The sequence below is a fragment of the Xiphophorus hellerii genome, chromosome 11 (assembly GCF_003331165.1).
Source record: "Xiphophorus hellerii strain 12219 chromosome 11, Xiphophorus_hellerii-4.1, whole genome shotgun sequence".
NCBI lineage: Eukaryota > Metazoa > Chordata > Actinopteri > Cyprinodontiformes > Poeciliidae > Xiphophorus > Xiphophorus hellerii.
The window spans coordinates 28,174,439-28,190,273 of record NC_045682.1 but is presented as its reverse complement, the minus strand read 5'-3'; the positions used below and the strand labels follow the sequence as shown (position 1 = coordinate 28,190,273).

The 15,835-nt window shown below is 36.3% G+C and overlaps 1 protein-coding gene across 1 annotated transcript in view; it reads left to right on the top strand.

Moving 5' to 3' along the window:
- Window positions 1-15,835, top strand: part of fstl4 (follistatin-like 4) — a 216,392-nt gene that overhangs the window by 30,871 nt on the left and 169,686 nt on the right. The window lies entirely within an intron of this gene.

Below are 15,835 nucleotides of genomic sequence, written 5' to 3'. Positions count from 1 at the left end.
ACCTCCATTTGCCAAGAGGACGGCACTTAATCTTAGAGCATTTTACAAGGTTGGATCGTTCAGAACAGACGGAGAGGTCTATGCACTGCAAGTCAACACAACAGTTATCTTCAGGATTTTGGTCTTCCTGTAGGGAGGAAGTTTATTTATTTATTTTTTATATTTTGATCATTTCTGTGCTTTTTTTTATCACATAATTTGGTTCGTCCTCCTACTGAATGTTGACCAATTTCCAGTTTTAAGTTCCCTTTGATATAAAAATGGTTTTCATGACATTAATCTAATTAAAATTTTATCTATATGATTGCATTATTTTGAATATATTTATGTATGGAAACCTTGTAAAGTGACTGCAGAGGAAGTTACTCATATAAATCACTTAAAATGAATCCCGTTGAAAACCTCCTGGTTATTCCAGCAAATATCGGTTTCTGAACTCTTCCTGAGTTAAAACATTAGTATTGTTGTTTCTAAGTGAATATGAAATTTTTTTCTTTTCATTATTATTATTATTTTTTCTCCGAAGAGTTTTTGCGGCGCTAGTGGCTCGTATTTTTTTTGACAGTAGGCAGACAGGAAGGAGGGTGAGGAGAGGGGGGAAGACATGCGGCAAAGGTCGTCGGGACCGGGAGTCGAACCCGCGACGTCCGCGTCAAGGACTAAGGCCTCCAAACGTGGGGCGTGCTAACCCCCTGCGCCACCACAGCACGCCCCTTCTTTGCATTATTTGAGATCTGAAAGCACTGCATCTTTTTTCCTCATTTTCTGTAAATATAAATTTTGTTTGGAATTTCGGAGACATGTTGTCAGTCGATCATGGAATAAAAGAACAATGTTCATTTTACTTAAACATACCTATAATAAGTAAAATCAGAGACACTGATCATTTTAAGTGGTCTCTTATTTTTGTTTCCAGAGCTGCATATATATTTTTCCATATTTGTTAAAACTGTCAGTTTAATATGAGTCAGAAACAAGTTGCACTCTTCCTCTTCCTCCCAGTTCTGTTGCAAAAATGAACCACTTGCTCTGATTGCCCAGAAACTACCAATCAGAGCCAGGAGGCGGGGCTTAGTGCTGTCAATCATCCTAGTGCATGCTATTCAATCTGGGTAAGGGTTAGGAACTGGAACTCTTCAGTTACATTCAGTGTGCAGCCCTGAAGGAACGGGGAGCAAAAACAGCTGCACACTGACATGAACACAACTCTTTCATACAATCTTCAAAAGCATATTTCATAAGATAAGACTAAAGGTTTGCAGTTCCTCTGGACAATCAACGCCGGAATGTTTCGTTCCTCCTTTTCACTCCTCAGCAGGCCGCTTCCCACAGTTTCCTGCAGACATCTCTCACAAAACAGTCCTCAAATATAATGATTAGTATTTATATAGGTTATTATTTTAATTCTATCAAAAAAAGATCTCTAGATTTTCGTTAAAAAAAAAAAAAAACTAAATGAAGGAAAACAAAAAATAAGAATAAGAATGATTCCCTTTCCCACCAGTTTTATTTATCTGAAGAGAAATACTCATAACATTCTCAACTCTTATTTTTATTTTTTATTTTTTAAATACGACCCATAATTAACACTTATCAACCAAAGTAGTTAAAAATAAAACCACATTTCTTTACAATTGAAGGTACAAATTGATGCAGAAACTGGAAAGACAACATGATCACGGAAATAGGAAAATTTCAGTTATAATGTAGAAATGACTTTCTGTGTTTTTAAATTTTCTGTCATCCTTTGTGTTTTTAACGGCATATTTGTGTTTTTAGCTCCCACTCAGACGGTGACATTAATCAACTCGACTCATTTCTAATCAAAACTTTCTTTGTTACAGAGATTGTGCATAAAGGTTAGCTCGTGGTTTAAAGGTCACTTCTTGTCATTTTTACATTATTTACTCCTCATTCTTGTCAGTGGGATCCATGTGGAAAAATTGAATATTCCTCATTTATCTTTCCAGGGAATGGAGATTAATTTGGTCTTGAGTGCTTAATTTATGAACCTTTGCAGAGGCCTAATCGGAGTTTGTTACCGTCACAAATTAAACAATGGCAAGAGGCAAAGCAAGTTAAGCAGGCCTGTGGTTCATTTAGATTGTAATTGGGTGAGAATTAGATGGGACAAGGTTGACAGAGAGACTCTGTAATAAGCAGCAAACGACTGGGCAGGAAGCTGAGAGGAGACGGAGGCAGCATGGAGAGGAGTGGAGGGGATGAGACGGATCTGAAGTCGACTCCTTAATTATTCAGCCATTGTCAGCTTCTCTGTGGAGATGGAGAATCTAAGAGCAAAGAAGAAATAAAAACTGGACCAGATTGTGACAAAGAAACGAGGAAAGTGAGCTGGATTTTGGTCCAATTAGTGAAGATTAATAATCAATGTTTTGATGTATAAATCATGATTTCATTCATGACATGCTGTTGACATTTTCCCACCTCTGTAGTAAAACTGCTTCTAAAACATGAAGAGAGTAGTGACAGGAAAATTCAAATTATTAAACTCCTATAGAAAATATTTCATTGCACGTTTTTTATTAGGTGTCAGGAGATCTTGACATTGTTTTTCTTTTTTTAGTCCCCTGCTGAGCCGCAGCAAACACTTACACAAATGTTTGAGTAAATCTAGGGCATGTAGAACAAAAGACGTTAATATTTAGTGTGAGCTATTATTAATGGCCTGTCACAAAGTGGGGGAAGTTTTTAGTGATACAATGAATTCAGCTGCTGGTGTTGATGGATGAGTGGTGGCCAGATGCTAACAGCTGTTCTTATGGTTCAGATTTCTTCACTCGTCTTCGGTTTACATATAATTTATGTTCATATAGACAGGAGTCAATGGATGAAGCAACGTCAATTCAGGTAAAAATACTTTCAATTTCCCTTTGGGATAAATAATATTTCAACTCAAACTATCTTCAAAGAGTCATTGCAGATGATGATAAGATCTTGTGTAGCAGTCAGTGTTGCAACAAAACAGAAGAGGCCTCTGACTGAAGCATGTTGCTCAATGTTAATAAGTTTGTTGCCACTTCCATAAACTGTCCTTCACTAACTCGACTGAAACATGATTTAACTGTGAAGGAGTAAAGATGTCTGAAATAATAAAAAAATCACTGCAGTTGTTAAACTTTTTAAAAAATAGAAAAGTTTCAACAAACAACCAAAATGAAAAACATGGACAGAAGTCTTCAAACAAACCATCAGCGGCAAATTTTAGAAAAATATTTTTAGTTTTATTTTACTATTAGAAACAAAAGTAAACAAGTAACAGAAATAAAGTTATTATTCATTGAGTAAATGACTGTTATGCCTTTTTATTGTTTAAAAAAAGTCTAACTTCATGGTTCTCAGTAATTTTAATTTTCAACGCCTCTGATAAAGAATCAAAATGGCGCCCTCTGCAGGTGGAGGCTATTGTGATTTCAATGTTTGTAGTATAAAATATGTTTACATAGTTTTAAAAGGTTATCAGCTGTGTGTAGGTTTTAATTTACTGTAAGGAATCAAATGATTTAAGCTTTTCTTTGGAAGAATCTATATTTGATTCAGAAAATGTAAAAATGATGACATTTTGTGTGAGCACTAGATCAGTGGTTCTCAAACTTTTTTCAGTGATGTACCCCCTTAAAAATATATTTTTAGTCAAGTACCCCCTGACATGGGCAAAACATTTTTGGAATAAAAAAGAGGTACAGTGCTGTAAAATCACTGTCTGATTTATTAAAGCCAAACAACTTATATCAGTGAACCTGACAAATACATCCATATTGCAAACATTGCATGGTTAAAGAAAAAAGAAAAGCAGAAGACGGTGACCACCAGGAAGGTATAAAACCAGTCAAAACTGAAATATGCAAAACGCTGCTAATTTATATTGGTCTCTGTAATGGTACAAAATTAAATATATACATAAATAACTAAAATGTGTTCACAGAAATAAATCTATAACTTAATTATAAATAAATTATATTTTGTTTACAAAATAAATTAACTTAATAAATAAAGATTTGCTCACAAAAAAAATAAACGGTACCTCTTTTAGGATCAAAAAAAAGAAGATTGCACTTTAATCACTTTGCATTGAACATTTGGTTTGATTTGAACAGTATGTAACAGGCAGTGATTTATGAACAGGAAAAAAATTACTCAGTACATTTTAGTGAGAAATATGGGCTTGCACCTCACTGAGGATCTTTGTCATTCTTGGTGGCAGGGAGGCAACTGCAGTGATCAAGCTCTTCTCCAGGCACAGTCTGTTTCTTTGCTTTGTTTTGATCAGCATCATTGCTGAGAAGGAGGCCTCACATAAATATGTGGATGCAAAGGGTAGCAGCTGCTCCAAGACTTATTATGAGGAGCCTACTGATTTTTTTAAAGATGTTTTGAAAAGCTTCACGTACCCCCTGCAGTACCTCCACGTACCCTCAGGGGTACGCGTACCCCCATTTGAGAACCACTGCACTAGATGATTAGTTTGCATAAGCAGAACTTTTCACTCCCATAAGTTGTACGTCACTACCTCGCTCATGTCAGGAATGTTTGAAAAATGATTTAACTGTGAAGCAATAAAAATGATCAGGCAAAAGGTTCACTGAGTCATGGAGGACATTATCAAATTACTGAAATAAAATCCACTTCGATAAAACAAAACTACCTGCAGGTGAAGCTGTGAGCATAAATACTCATGAACATAAATCTGGTCAGGCTTGAGATTTGATTCAGTTCACAGGCTGAACATGTTTTATGTTATCATAATTATTAGCAAAAGTCTGAAAGTCAAAGACAAAAAGGTGATTTCACTGTAGTGACAGTTGTGACTCCATTTTGAGTTTGCCTGACGACCCTGATGACGGGCTAAAGGAGGACGTTCAGCTCCTCCAGGGGGTCAGAGGGACGGACAGCGTCTCTCTCCATAACACTTAATCTGACGCTGCAAGCAGCAGCAGCCAAACCTGGACGCTCACAAAGATTCAGCGCAACTGGAAAGATGGACACATTCGTACAACGACCAGGAAATGATTCATAGAAAAACGCACCAACATGAGAACAAGGTTCAGTTTATTCACAAAAAGTTCAATTTTTAACTCATTTTCTTGTGGAGGAAGCATTTCATATCAATCAATTTTGTATTTTAAAATTTCTGAAGAATTTTAAACGGGTCCTGTCTGTTTGAACAGAGCATCCTGATGCTGAAAATTAGCACCTATGCTAAGCTTAGCTAACGTACTCAGAGAATCATACTTACTACATTCAGTATGTTGACTTAGTTCATTCAGTATGATAAATATTGCTAATAAATCAAAAATTAGCTAAAATTCTTGTTTTAGCTGTAAGGCTAATGTTAGCATGAGAGCTTATAGAGCGATTAGCATGTTGACGACAGCAGTGGGACGTGGGTTATCACCAGCCTGTTGACTAACACTTCATCTAGCATGTCTAAAATGTCTAAAATTTTAATTTTGAATTGAACATAATGCTGCCAAACTTGCCTTTCCTGTTTTTAATTCAGAAATACTTTATGGATCCCAAAGGGAAATGAAATGTTGTTGGAACGCATTAATTCAAATTCTTCAAAGTTTTCACTCCGTTTCTTATTTTTAAATCAGTTAAAAATAAACTGATAAACTGATTGCCATTGTGAGTTTGATTCCACCAACCTGGCTTAGCTAAAGCCCATCATGGAAAATATTGATTTATTGTCCAGTTGACTTTTTCTTTCAATGAATGCAGTGATAAGATTTTTTTGTTATCTTTTGAGTTTCAGCATGTCTTACAAATGATGAAAATTCCCAACTCTCTTTCTCATAAAGTAAGAATATTATCTAAGACCAATAAAAGAGGATAATTTACACACAAATGTTCTATTTCCCACATATTGACAGTTTTCTGCAATTAGGGAATAGTTATCCTCCAGTTGAGTTATATGTTTTTATGTGAAGCACAAAGTAACTTTTTAATTTGTGATTTTCTATTTTCTGTTAGAAAATCTGTTCTTAACAGATATGCTGCTTAGAATTGTTTTAAATTATTCTAATCACCTCTAATTATTCCAATTATCTTCCACTCTCCTTTACTTGTCACCTTTTCATCCAGAGGTCAAATCCTCAGTGACGCAGCAGCTGCTGTGTGATCTTTGGTGTCGCTGCAAAGCTTTTCTTCTTACCTTCAATTTTTCCTGTTTTACACATCAACCACAGACGGCTTTATGACCTGAGAACAAAAATGATTGCTTTTCACTTCAGATTATATGCCTGTGCGCTCGGCTCCCTTTGTCTGTCTGCAGGTCCAAACATCTGCATCTATAGTCTGAATTTATATCTGCATACAGAAAGGCGACGCGCTGAATGAAAACCTTTTATATTGAACGGCTTTTCAATCGATTCTTCCACTTTCTGGAGCTCTGATGGAGGATTTAATGCTGCTCTTCAAGAAATATTGACTTGTTTGGTGTCTTGTAGAAAATACTAACACGTCCAATCGGTGTGCAACTAGGCTGAAATCCTGAGTCTATGCAGGCTGGGATTTAAAATCGACTTTATTTTTCACATTAGTGAAACGATTCAGCCATTTTCAGTTTGAAGATACTAAAAAAACACAGTGCAAAGGTGAACATGTTTTCTATTAAATAGGTTTGGTTGTTTATTGTAAAGAGAAAAAAATAAATGCATGTTTTAGCAAGTGCAAATCTGAAAAATGTGGCATTCAGCTGTATTAACTTTGCTCTAATGTGTCTCCTTCACAGGATTTATGGCAAATGTTTGTGTTTATTCATTATCTCGAAAGAGACAATTCACATCACGATATCCAAAAGTTAGCGATAAAGGCTAGTTATCAAAGATACAATCAGCATAAATATAATATATTGCAATTCAATACAGACATATAAACAAAAAAAGAGAATAATAAAGATAATTATAGTTTTTTTTATCTAAAAAAAGCATATCTAGTTACAAATTTAAAAAGAATAAAAAGCAGTATAGCACAAAAGTTCACCACATGATGTGAACCTTTGAAATTATTTTGTAGTTATTCAGTATTTTGTATTCATTCTCTCAAACAGTTCTTGACGTCGTATTGGTAACAAATTGATTATTTTTTGTATTTAAATGAAGACGTTCATCCAGACGTAGCGCCCTGAAGTGAAGTAGGATCCTGGGTGAAATAAATGATGCAACAATAAAGTGGTGAGTGTGAGAAATCAACATGGTGATCACAGCGGCAGAGCCTGTCAGGACGGAGCGACACCAACATGAATCAAACCGACTGTATGGAATCTAAAGAGCGTTTTAATGAGGCGTTCCTGTTTCCCACGTAATTTCCCTAAATATGACAAGCAATTACCTTTGTCCAGGTTTGGCAGCAGACGTGTGTGTGCTTGCCAGGATTCTGCCTTTCAGGGTGTGTTGAGAATTAAATATGCAGTTTGGAGAATCTAACATTTGCAGATTCTCCAAACGTTACCATCTATGAGGAGCGTCAAAGTAATTTAGCTGCAGTCTCACATATTTATTGACATAAATGTAGAAGATGTCACATATTTGTCATATTTCATCACCAAGGTTTAAAACGGGGGTTTTAAACCTTGGGCTGTTTGTTGTGGCCCACAGCTGCAGTTCAAGAATGATACCAGTTTGTTTCAATGGAAATAATAATTAGAATCTCGTCTATCCACGTATTTTTACTGAAGGCCGACTCTGCTGTACAGAAACCAGCTTTTATTTAATTTATTAAACTTGGCTAAATTTAGCAAATATTTTGGAAGAAAGTGACCCAAATTCTGCTCTTATAACTGGAAATAAATTCAATCGAGTCCAAAATAATGTGAAAACTATGATGAAAGCTCTTTTAAAACTGCGAAATCCATTTTATGTTTTGTATCTATGATTAAAATAACTTAAAACAAAATTGAATTGGAGGATTATTTGCTTGATTTTGATTTATTTATTTTCTTGGTTCTCTATTAATTTTCCAACAAAATGTTTGGACACTCCTGGTTTAAATGTTTGAGCATCAGGGAGCGACTCAGCAGGGCAGTTTTAAAGTTAACAACAAATCAATTAATCTCATAAATAAAAAACCTAAATTTCTATTGGCATGATTTATTATTTTCTCTTTTGATTTATTTCACAAAACTGCTACTGAAACACTTTTTTTACATCACGTGAGTCACATGATCAACAGCCGGATGTTACTACTGGCGGAAACTCCGAAGAAGATGACAGGAAGTAGCTGAATGATGATGATTTTAAGAGTTTAGGAAACTATAGAGCTACTGTACTTCTCATCTGATTAAATCTTTTCAGTAACTTTCTACAGTTTATTTGTAATCTAAGTATTTATTGCTAATGAAAGTGGTTTGAAGTTGTTGTAAGTATTTCTGCAATGATTTGTCTAATCATTTGGGAGAAAAACTTGATTATTTAGCAAAAATGTTATCCATTTCTACAGAGTTTTTTTTTTCCAAACCACTTTAATCTGCCACATGAGCCTCATTGTAACACATTCAAATTCATTGAATATGACTATATTTCCCTCATTGCTTTTTGGCTTCCTGACGATGAAAATTTAGACACATTTGAGTGAGAACTGTGTACTTTATGTCATAAAACGGATAAATTTGAATGCATAAATAAAACTGATCAGATTGGTTTGCTGATCCTCTGTTTTTGATTGCATGATGTGCTGAAACGTTATTCTGTTCATGCTCCCACTGTGCAGCGTTTAGTGAACTCCGGTCTGTCTGCAGTGTCCAGTTGTTCACATTGTTGACCTTTGGCCTCAGACTCGGTTTGTGAGACGAGACGGTTTTACTCTCTTGCTGCTGTTTATCATATTTCCTGTCGTGACTGCAGGTTGTTTCAACACATCACCACCTCAAGCAGTTGATCGTCTTGAATCATGTTTTCTGTTGTTTTTTTCTCTTTCATTTTAAAAGTTTAAGCGCTCTCCTGAAAAGTAAATCTACCTTTTAAACGTCTTGTGTGGGTGGTGAAATTCCAGTTTTGATTGAATCCGCCCCCCACACCCCAAACAGGCTGTGTGCTAACAGGAGCATGTAGGCTGGATTTAAACACCACAAGCTGCTATCTTCTTGTTCATGTTCTGTTGCAAATTTAATCACAGCTGCCTCACGCGCTCCTGTAACTCTCTCCCTCTGTCGGACCTGAATTGCTTTGTGAAACGTATCAAACGTCTCTGAAGCGATTCCTTCATCCGATTCTCACCTGTTTTTCTTCTACTCACAATTGAACGATGTAATCTTCCAGTTTAGTTTTGCTGCTCAGTCTTAAAACATTATGCCCACAAGTTGCTTCATTATTGTTCCTCTTTTTAACTCTGTTGGTGCCAGATATATGGAGTAGATTCTCTGCTTAATGCACTGCGAACACACATAAGCTTGCAAAGCCTTTTTTGTCTAGTTTCACTTGAAACAAGAAAAACAAATTTACAAGTGACTTTTCAGCAACATCTAAAAGCTTTTTTAAAAGTAAATAACTCCTTAATATTGATGAAAAACTTCTTGTTGCACTGGCGGATTGTTTCAGAATCAAAGAATTGCGTCGTTACCTAGCAACCTCAGCCGAGCCCAGCCCGTTGCCTAGCAACCTCAGCCGAGCCCAGCCATTAGCAACCCAGTCCTCGTTCAATTGGCAGATAAATTCACTCATAACATGACATTGTTTCCATTCTATAAATAATCTGCCAATTGAACAAGTACGTTTTCCTCAACTTTAAACAATTATTGATTTAAATTGAGCTCATCTAGCCGGAGGAGGGCAGAGTACTCAAGTAAGAGTAGCACTACTTTAACGTATTTTTATTCAAGTAAAAGAAAAAGTAGCTGTCCAAGAAGTTACTTGAGTAAAAAGTATTTGGTAAAAAGTCTACTCAAGTAAATGTAATTTACTCTGATTGTAGTCCAGCACATGCTGTTAATGAAACTGTGCTCATAATTTGATGCTCCCAGTTGAAAAACATTTAAACTGAAGCAGTGGTTTCAGATTTTTTTCATGCAGTTTTTAGAGCATAAAATAAAAATTTCTCTTAACGACAAAGCAATGAAGAGACTATCTCATTTATCCCTCACGTCTCTGTTTCCCTGGAGACGAGACACGGCCTCCAGTCGTTTTTGGGAATTGGCTGTCATGTTTAAACACAAATGGAGCAATTTGTGCAAATAGAAAGTGTTATAGCGGAGCAGACTTCCAGGTGTGTTGACGACAGCTGGGCCCGGTGGAGAGGCTCTTCACCCTGAGTGCATCAGCGCCGACACTCCGGGTCCCTGCAACCAGGGCAGCGAATGAATTAGGGTGTCATTGGTTAAAGAAACAACAGAAAGGAGAGCTTTTTGGTGAAATTGCTACTCAGCAGCAGGAATGGTGTGAAATCAGATAGCGTGGTTATGTTGAAGTGTTGGAAGGAGCCGTGTCTCGGAGAGCGAAGTGATAACTCAGCTGTCATCCTGCGTGGGACCGATCATAACAAACTTCTCTGTTTGGTGAAACAAGACGCCTCAGATTATTCAGCACAACTCTGATTTTTCCTTAAACTAATTTGTTTTTTTATGATTTTTCACTGTAAAATGAAATCCCTAGTTTCACTGGATGTTACTTACACTGCAAAAGCACAAAATCTTACCAAGTAATTTTGGTCTAGTTTCTTGGTAAGACTTCATGTTTTTGCAGTGTAATATTCACCAACCTGACAAATTGATGTGATTATTGGTTTGAAGAAACGACTAAGCAGTTTGTCCCCAAGGCCTGGAGGTAAAGGTCGCCCCCCTAACCAGTATAACTCTGTACCAGCTGTTAATGGTGAGAGGTCAGAGCGCCAGGCAACATCTGTTTCTCTGTCGGAGTCGCAGTTCGATTTAACAAAGTCAACTGAATAATGCAACGATTCCTTTCCTGGAGGTCGGCAGAGGCTACAGGGATTGTTACATTTGATTTTTGCACTTGCACAGAGCAGCACACATGAAATTTAAACAGTAATGCTAGACAAAGCAGGCGCCATTAAATTTTCTTGCAAGGCAGCGTAGTAATACTGCAACTCGATGAGTGAGTATCGTCTTTCCAGAGGAGGGTAGTGTTGTGACCCGTCTAGGGGTGGCCAGATCATGACATGAAGGATCCATCCTCCTCAGATCTCAAGCAGCTGACACACACAAAGATAAACATTTTATTTATTACAATATTATTATTTGTTATAACCAGTGGAATATACAGCTTCAGAGTGAGCTATAGTGCCGAAAACAATAAACAAAAAGGAAACTATCCGAATATTAACCAGAACTTACCTACTTGAAAGTAAATAAACCAAATGACAAAAACTTACCTCAATAATTAAGAAAAACATGAGAAAACTAAGGAAACATAAACGGCAGCTCACGCCTACAAACTCCAAGAATTTTTACAAGCCGTTTTTAACGGACGCCGTTTTTAACGGACGGTGTGGCCGGTTGAGATGAGCTGAGGATGGATGGCAGGAAGTCGGCAGCTTTTATATCCGTCACCTCCAGTAGGCCACCAATTGGACGTCTCCGTCGTTTTCTGGGTGCCAATCAGGGACCGGCTCCTGCACACTCACATTTGCATGATTAAATTTACAATGCCAGTTGTAACTGTAGTAACTTTTTGTGAAAAAAAAGTACTTTTAGAAGTATTTTCACTGCTCTATTCTTTTTACTTGAGTAATTTTATTATGAAGTATTTGTACTCTTGAGTAAAGTTTCTGGATTCTGAATGAAAACAAACATGTTTTAATAAAAGTCACCAGACAGACACACATGCAGTTTCTGTTAAAGTTTTTTATTGAAAGAAAAAAATTATTTTGCTATTTTTTTGTTGCTTACATGAATTATTGTCATTTTGGTTTTTAAAATATCAACATTTCCACTTAACTTTATAATTTTAATGTCATTTTTAAATATTTGATCATTTGATTAATTACTCAGTACCTGAGTAGACTTTTTACCAAACACATTTCTTTTTTTTTTTCTCCGAAGAGTTTTTGCGGCGCTAGTGTCTCGTATTTTTTCTGACATTGGGCAGACAGGAAAGAGGGGGGAAGACATGCGGCAAAGGTCTTCGGGACTGGGAATCGAACCCGCGACGTCCGCGTCGAGGACTAAGGCCTCCAAACGGGGGGCGTGCTAACCCGCTGCGCCACCACAGCACGCACCCCAAACACATTTTTACTCCCGAGTCATTTCTTGGACACTTTTTACTTTTACTTCAGTAAAAATATGTTGAAGTGGTGCTATAGTTTTTAAGTACTCGACCTCTGGTACTTTATTTATTTTCTTATTGTTGTAACCTTTTGTTTGTTGTAAGTAATTAATTGTCTTCCTTCAGAAGTGAGTGATCTAAAGAAATAACAGACTGTCTTTACAAAATGTTCATTTGGATTAACAATATAACAATATTACCCTTTAATAACAAATGCAATTAGATTATTGATCAAGTTGTATCACACCTGAATCTTACACATTGTTGTTTTATTTCTGTACATTTGAAATGTTTTCTATAGGAAATCTTCAGTGGAGTTGAGCTGTCCCACATAAAGGAGTGTTTTCCATTATTTGCATTTAAGAGGCAGATGCTTCGTTCTGGAAAATAAAAAAACAAGAAGCCATTCTTATCAAGGATTAGAGGCTGTGCCTTTGTTCAGATCTATGCTTCTTCTTCGTTGGTATTCATGCAAGCAGAAACCTGTGAGCATTAGTATGGAATGGAGCTGCTATAAAACATTATGCTTCCTCTGTTGTGGCTTCTCATTATTTTCCCCAGGAATAAAACGTAGAACCTTATGAATTATATCCATTCCTCTATGGACTGTCATGCATTCTTCAAATGGATTTTAGTACAATCTTGAGAGTAAATAACATTGAATGCCACAAATTTAAATGGTTTCAGACTGAAAAGCATATCAAATACTGAGCAATAATTGGAAAACAATGCTGCATAGTCCAGCACCTTTTTCTGGGGGAAACTAGTTTGTTTTATTTTGTAAATAATAAAAAAAAAGGTTATGAAAAGGACTTCTATTGAGGTTCAAGATAAAATAACAAATGAGCTATCGTTGAAACTTATTGCTTGAAGGAATGCTGGCTGGTAATCAGTTCCTGAATGCTAAAGAGTGGAAAGCTGATCGTTGTGCCAGGAGACCGATGCTGTTATGAATTCACCTGAGTTTGGTCAATGAATGCAGATGAGTTGACACACTGCAAAAACACAAAATCTATTCTTACCAGGTATTTAGTGTCTAGTTTCTACGTCAGATTTCTTAGTGCACTAATGGTGGGCTACACTGTAAAACATAATTTAACAAAGCTTAGAGGAATTTTAATTATCGAGGAACTCGAATCATTACAGCTCTAGATTCCTGTTGGTTGAAACTGTGTTGCCATGAGACATCAATATTTATTATCAAACCAACAATATTAAAAATCTTTACACTTAAACAGAAGTGCAGATGTGAGTGCAGTTCAGTTTGAATTAATTTTCTTTATAAAGCAGCAAATCTCTACAGATGTCATCTCAACATGATTTGATACAGAACAATTCAATCATAAATTCATATTCAGATGCAACATAAAACTTTTTCTACCTCATGAGAGTAAACACACTCTTCCTACAATCAAAAGATTCAAGGAAAAAATGTTTCCTTGCAAGACATGGATCACAAACGGCTGCAGAGAAGAAAACTAAAACCATTAAACTTTAATCGTAGTTATTCAGTGGAAGACTGTTGATTCAGTATCTGCAGCCCTGGACTCCTGCTTTCAGCTGTGCGTTTTTAAATGCTTCTGTAGCATCCGTTACTCTTCTATTTGGCATGTATGCAGTCATGTTGGACTGAAATCTTAAATATTTGATGGCAGATTGAATATCGTCACTCAGGCCGGAGCTCTGGATGTTTTTAAAGGAAACTGAAGCCAATACTTTTTATTTGTTCTGTAAATCAATTCCACAAATAAATCTCTGCTATGGATCCCCTGCAGTGACACGTCACACGCCCAAGTTCCCACACCCAGCTTCCTTCTGGAGGGCAAAACGCTGCGGTTAACGAAGACTAGCATCGGTTTTAGCTGTTGTTAACATAACGTGCTAAATCTTAAATGTACACCTGATATATAAAAGAAAAAGGGACGCAGAGCTTTGGCTAATTGTCAACACTAAACTAAACTAGATAACAAGGTCGGGAAAAAGTTTTAATTAAGAAAAAAATAGCGAGGGAAGTAGCTCAGTTATGCTAGCTTGACTTTGACAATCTTAACATGTAGATGTGCTGCAGAATTTGTTGTTTCTGTTCAGTTAGATATAAAAACTATAACCTAAATACTATCTCTGACAGATCATCAATAGAGCAGGTGTTTAAATTAGCTAATCTACCACCGCTGTGCTAGCATAGCTAACAGTAGCAACATCTGCCACAGCGATTGCTTATTAATAATCGCAAAATAAACTTTGAGCCTGAAAAGATACAACTGTAACAGACTGAATGTTCTGCTCTTTGTGGGAAATGTTTGAGTGATTTTTGGTGCAGCGGCACTTTGGACGGAAAAGAATCGTCTTTTTTCCTCCAGCAGACGTAAAAGCATTGATATGTAGTTTCCCATATCAGAAGTTTCATATTTGACTGGACCTTCAACTTAGCATAAAATGAAAGCAGTATGTCTTTTGACAGTTTATGCTATAAAATTTACTTTTGCTCCAGTTTGTTCCCATTTATGAAGAATTTTCTCAAAAGCAATCATGATGCCTAGACTAGACGCTGAGTGAACTCCATCCTTCAAATGTACAAAAAGCTACAGAAATCGCACTGCTTTGCTTGTTTCATTAAAATATTATGTTTATTTACAAAGTAAAAAAAAAAAATTAATGGTTTTTGTAGTTAAAATTGAAAATACTAAAAATGTTGATGCAACTTTAGAAGTTGCATCAACTTTAAAAGTTTGGCCCTCTGCTCTACGACGGTGGTGAATCAAATCAAGAAATTCAACCCATAAAATTTGACCTGTGCTTTATGAGAAAACACTTCTTTGTTTTCTTTCTGTAATTGTTGAGGTAGAGATAAAAATAGAGTTGGTGCCTCCTTGCTGCAGCTTTATCACTACGCAGTATTGATCCCAGTCCACCTGACTCTGAAGTGAACCCAGCGGCGTCTGAAAGACTCTCAGCTTTAATGTGAGTCTATGAGGCGAGGAGAATGAGTGAGCTTCGGTTCGCTCGGTGCCCACAGCCAACGCTAGCCCAGCTAAATAACACAGTTCTCCTTCCAAGAGACTTGAAACAGTGAAAACACAGCAGCACTAAAGTTGCTTTGTCCTTGATGTAATATTGATAACATTAAACAAAGATTATTCACATGTACCATGTTCCACAGTTACTGTTTTTCTTTCTCTTTCCTGCAGAAATCGATGTTTTAGCAGTTTGTTTTCACATAAAACACAACGGCTTCAGCCTTCTGCTGCCACCCACTGCAGCACATGCTTCATCAAGCCTATGTGTATCATAAGCATCATTTGTAATTAGCTTTCCTCATATCAGTGTTAATTTTAACCATACAGGAGCAGCAAACTACTAAAAGTATTTTGATTTTGAAATGCAGAATCTTAGTAAGTATTTTTGATCTAGTTTCAAATATCTTAGCACACTTAAAATAAGAAAAACTAAAATACAAGTAACTTTTCAGGAAGATATAGGATCTTGTTTTAAGTAAGCAATTCCTTAATATCGATAAAGGTTCTTGTTCCACTAAGACATTGTTCCCATTTAGAAATGAAATAATCAGGCAAGTAATTTTTCATCATTAAAGAATTATT